The 5,776-nt window shown below is 38.5% G+C and overlaps 1 long non-coding RNA gene across 2 annotated transcripts in view; it reads right to left on the reverse strand.

Moving 5' to 3' along the window:
• Positions 1–5,415: 5,415 nt before the first annotated feature.
• Positions 5,416–5,776, reverse strand: part of LOC145658784 (uncharacterized) — an 11,951-nt gene continuing 11,590 nt past the window's right edge. For both annotated transcript variants that reach the window (XR_014124653.1, XR_014124652.1), the window contains one exon: positions 5,416–5,707. This is a non-coding gene — a long non-coding RNA (uncharacterized LOC145658784). The remainder of the gene's footprint in view (positions 5,708–5,776) is intronic.

The raw sequence follows: 5,776 nt of genomic DNA on the forward strand, positions 1-5,776 counted from the left end.
TAGAATGAATGCTTTTCCCCCTGGTCTTTATGGGCATTCAATGTTAGGATGATATATTTTTATATAAATCATTGTTACAAAAACACATCCTTTTTTCTCCAAACAAGTCAATTTTGGGCTATCAAAACTAGCCTACATGCTGTTAAACCAGGCCTTTAAACCACTCTGCCATAATGTGAGACAACTGCTTTAACGCAGGCAGACTTGGAGCCAGTGCAGCAGTATTCACTGAAACTCTTGATGGGCTGAAAGGACGGGCCAATCTTCGACCTGCTGTTTGCTCAGACAGCAACCGTGGTGAGAAGCTACAGACCCAAGGGGCTGTCAAGCAGCCAAGGAGGTCAACACTTTCTCCAGAGCGGTATCCAGACGCACCCAACCCCCCTTTTTTTCTTTGCCTTGTTTTCTTCCACTTTCTCTGGTCTTGCCTCATAGAGCACGCTAAGCCTTCAGAACGGACCTCTACATCTGTTCATCATAGTCACATTTCGAGACATGGTGAGACAATTCGACAGAGTAACCCTTCAAAAGCCGAGATCTTTAAGAGAGGTAAATTTATGGCACCGGGGCATGTGGTCTCCCGGCAACAGGAGCAGATGGTGTCAGACTGCTAATGGTGAGCTGGTTCACGCTCGCCACTGTGTGTCTTGTAATTGACCCCTTTAGATCTGTGGAGAGGGAGTTCCAGCGCACCACCCGTGCACCTCCTTAATGGAATGTTTTTCTCCACCTTTTAATTATAAGATGCTAGTGTTCATTCTGCAGGTGCTGAAGTGGGCCAGGAGGAAACCGTTAGAGAGATTTATGGATGGCAGTGCCCTTGGTTTGTAATGAGAGTAAACAAGTGATGGCTTGTGGTTTGTATGCTAATAATATAGAGAAATAGGCTACCACACCTGCCTGTGGTATGGCACAAAAAAAAGAAGCTCTATTTTTTAAAGCCCTAGAATAATTTCAGTCTCTTAACTGTCATGTCTTTATGTATCAGGAGCACTGTTGTGTTACAGAATCCATTCTAAATAGAAGTTAGTTGATTATGAGACTGTGAATTTCATCTTAGGAGAATATGAGGTCAGAAAGGGCAAAAATCTCTGTGTTAGGAATTAAAGATCATCACTTTTAAACCAATATAGGCATTAAAGCAAGGTCAGGGTTTGATGTCAGAGCAGCAACAGGGGAAAATGACTGCATTCCTTAAGCTGTCAGAAATATACTTGCCACCGTGCCACTTCACCGACCCCATGTTTCTGTCCAGGGTCAGCTGCTGGTTCTGAAGTGACCTCCATGACGACCCCAGTGGGAACATGCAAAAAGCATTATGGTGCCAGAATGGCCCACACCACTGTTGCGTATCAGATGTTCATGCTTCAATGCATCCCAGGTTCTTTTGTACGGTTTTGAATTGTCAAGGCACTGTGAGCCAGCAAGATCTGCAGCTCCCATGTACTCATTCTGCAGTGCCATTAATCGCATTAGTCAGGCTCTCTCTCTCTAACTCTCTCTCACTCTTTCTCTCTATCTCTCTCTTTTACTCATTCTTTCTCTCTCTCTCTCTCTCTCTCTCTCTCTCTCTCTCTCTCTCTCTCTCTCTCTCTCTCTTTCTTTCTCTCTCTAGGCTGGAGTTGCCTGTGGATTAATTGGCTTCTACTATGCAAAGCAGGCACATTGGTACAGCAATTCAATACCAAGAAGTGTAATGAGTGATTAAAGAAACATTTCAGCATCATTCAAAGTTTAGCCCAGTGGAATATTTTGGTGATCTAATATACATTTAATAGCTGTCAATTTTTCATTTCTTCCCCTTTGATCTTTCTTTCTTTCTTTCTTTCTTTCTTTCTTCCCCCCTCTCTTTATGGCTCTGTGAGTATATATGGCAATGTTCATGCCCCAGACTTTTGGTCATTATTTGCCAACTAAGAGATAAGAGATTCCAAGACATTGTCACGCTTAGTGACAGAAATGCTGACTATGAGGTTTTTGCCACACTTGACATGGTTAGTGCAGCTCGATGTTTCATCAGGTTCCTTTGAGAATCTCAACGCAGGCTTAGCAGACAACACTTCATGTCCCTGCTGGGGTGCCATACATCACCACTCATTTCTACGCCAGGAGAAAGGTTGAGAGAGGACCCTCATGTATTATTGAAATAGGTGATGGGTGTGATCCAAGCATATTTCTCTGTGTAGTGAAACTGAGCTTTGACATTGAGATTGTCAAGCATACTTAAGATGAATTTACTACGAACTGTCAAGAGAATTACTTGCTATTACCACATGCATGAGCTTTTTAAAATATTCTCTTTCTGTAGGAATATATCAGTTGCAGTGTACATGCAGTGAGCCTACTGACAACAGTAAACAGGAACTATATAGTTATGCTACAGTTTGGCAGTACCAGAATCTCTTCCTCTGCTTCTCTCCCACATTCATCCATTGCCCTGTTCTGCCATCTACACATTTCAGCCTGTATCATGTGAGAGTCAGCACTAGAAATGTTATAGTGATTTTCCAAATGAGAATCTTTGGGTTCTTACTTATTATCCAAGAGAGCTGAATCTCTGAAGCATGGAGACTAAATCCAAATAAACAAATCTGAAATACAACAGTTGTCATATGGTGTATACATAACACTCTTATTCAAAGTGACTTACAACTGTGCGTACAATTTGAACAACTGAGGGTTAAGGCCCCTGCTTAGGGACCCAACACTGGCAACTTGGCAGTTGTGGGACTAGAGCCAGCAACCTTCCAATTACAAGTCAAGCACCTTAACCAGTGAGCTACTACTGCCTACCTTTCACCGTACAATCCTGTACGCTGCTCTGCTTTTGAGAGTTTAGCCTATTATGCATTTTCTAATTGAATTAGGGCTTTTTAAAGGTTTTTATGGCATATACAAAAAAAATTTTTTTTGACTTAAATCAAGTCAAGACATGTTTTATTGTCATTCCTGCCTACAGCTTATATAGACTGGAAAGCGATGTTGTCTGTTTCATGGTGCAACACTCAACAACACCAGAGTACAGAGAACTACATATGTGTGAATGCACAACACATCAGTGTGAGGTGAAGGCAGAAATGTAGGAAACACAATAAATACAATACACCAAATACACAGACCAATAAGTACAAAGAAAAGTGGCAGTCTCGCAGGCCAGGGCATGCTGGACATACTGGCAAGTCAGGATGACTTGGGGTTGGTGAAGGATGTAATAAAGCATCCATAATATTGTGCATGTGGTAGCTTGGTTATGTTTCATCTCAGGAGGTTGGTACACTGTGAAAATGCACACTGTGAAGTAAACGCCAAATGCAGTGATGTAAATGAAAACATGGCAGTCTGATGGCAACCTGTGGCCAGTTTGGGTCCAAAACATATGGTTCTCTTATTACCCGAAACTCGCCTTTCCAGACTTAATCTCACAGATGGAATAATTAGAAGACTTTAATACATTTTCCTTCTCTAGGACTAAAGAATACTGGTCTTGATAATAAAATTCTAGAGTTTTCATGTGCCTTTTTCAGCTGCAGTATTGTTACAACAGCACCTTTATAGTACAACACTCAAAAGATCACACTGTACATTTGAGGGTATGCAATTAAGGCATTAATTGTATTTTAATGAAACCATGATGAAATTGTGGGAGATAATATGTTCTCGCTAATGTGTTTTATGTAATAATTTTATTATATTTGTCATTTTTAAATTTAAATTAATATTGTTCAGCTATAACATTGTTTGAAATGCTTATTCCAACTACAGAATGCCTACTAGAATAATGGCTAAATTACTTAAACAACTTAATTAAGTGTAGCATTTTATATTTTAAATATAGTCATGGTTAAAACTGTAAGTCCCAAGTTTTGATGGAATTCTAAATACAATGCTCTTCCTGACACTGTTATACATAAAAAAAATTAACTTTATAAAATGTATTTGTCTTCTGGATAAAACCTATTAGAATGTTCTAAAAGCATACTCATTTATCTATAATAATAGTACATATAGGTATGTATATTTATATCCAAGTATATAATTAGGTATATCATTTTAAGTTACAGCATATTTTTTCAGTGTATTATTTGAGAGTATGCATTAATAATTGTATTTTAATGCATCCATGGAAAGGTGTACAATTGCCACCCCAAATTAAAGTGAAAAAAATGAAACATATATTTCTTTTACTATGTTTCTATAGATAAAATGGTCATATTTTCTTCATGATTTTAGCAACTCCCACAGTATTCAGTGAGGTCACGGCTTTAGTTACAGCAGGAACATTCATTAGTTATAATGAGAAAAAGATGGTAAAAACAGTTACAAATTGCTTTACTTTTGTGGGCTATAAATGGACATATCACAAAGATTAAATTAAAATGAATTTTATTCTAATGTGACAGGCATCTTTTTCAGGATTCCACTACATTTCCATTGGCCTGGCAGAACTCATGTAAGATATGTGCTGCCACTCCACAAATGGGTTTCCAGGTTAAAAGGTTTGCTTGGAATCTATTTTTTGAATGGTTCACGATCTTCTGACCATGCAATACTTGCTAATGATGCCAAGACCGCACAGTTTAGCATGTGCCACTGGAGAGGTTACTGTGAGTGCCGTGGATAGCTAAACAGACTTTCCGTTTCATGAAATTCCGTTTCATGAAAATTAATTAATGTGGCAAGTAGACATGTAATAAGTGAAATGAAATATAGTAAGTGAACCATTGTTCTAAAATGAGCTCATCTAAAATGAGCTTAATCAGCCCCCACTTTAGTTGAGACCAAATGTCTCATATCTTAAGTCCCGCACTGTGTATCAAACAGTGACGAAACACCGATACCAAAAGTGTAATATAGTTTAGGCCACTCACGTTTAGACTTCTTCTCAGCTTTGATAGGAGACAGCCCACGTGCTTGTGCAACATTTAGATTTGACATGAAGACAACACCTCCTGTGGCTCTGCAACTTTTGACCCCTTTGTTTTAAATCTGCTTTGTAGCAGACTCTTTAATGGCTTGCTGTAAATTTCATGAGCAATGGCAACTGAGCACAGTGAAAGTTACGCAATGGAGGGGTTATTCCCGTTATTCCAGACAGGCACCTCGTAAAAGCAATTCATACCTCACACTACAGCAACTATTAGTGCATATTACTCCAAGTGTTGGAACACCCAGTCATGGAGCTTTGAGTGTACTTGATATAGCTCTTCATTCATAATTAATCATTAAATACAATGCCATCTCCTTTCTGAGTCATCTCTGCTCATTTTTTTCAAAGAAAAAAAACAACTTGCCAACTGGAGGAAACTACAGGAGGCAGACATCATGTCATCACTGGAAACTAGATATAAATAAATAAATAAATAAATAAATAAATAAATAAATAAATAAATAAATAAAAGACCAAATAAAAAAATCCATTGTGCATACATTTTTATTAGTGCTCTTGGTCACTATTATCTGTACATTTTTGAGGTTTCATTTATATAGTTGAGTGTTTATAGCAGGAGAACAGGAGAGTAATATGATAGAGCTGTTTACTCAAACTTTAGTCTTCATTTTCTGAGGGTTTATGAGCAACTGCTGTAGCATTTTGAATTCAGATATAGAGTTAACTGATGTGGACTGAGGGGTATAATCAACTCTGCATTTGATCTTCTTCAGTCTCATTTACATTTGAAGAGTGCTGGGAAAAATGTACACATTTATCCTAACAAATAAGAGAGAGAGAGAGAGAGAGAGAGAGAGAGAGAGAGAGAGAGAGAGAGAGAAAGAGAGA

This window comes from Electrophorus electricus, chromosome 7 (genome assembly GCF_041902795.1).
Source record: "Electrophorus electricus isolate QZ-2024a chromosome 7, ASM4190279v1, whole genome shotgun sequence".
Taxonomy (NCBI): domain Eukaryota; kingdom Metazoa; phylum Chordata; class Actinopteri; order Gymnotiformes; family Gymnotidae; genus Electrophorus; species Electrophorus electricus.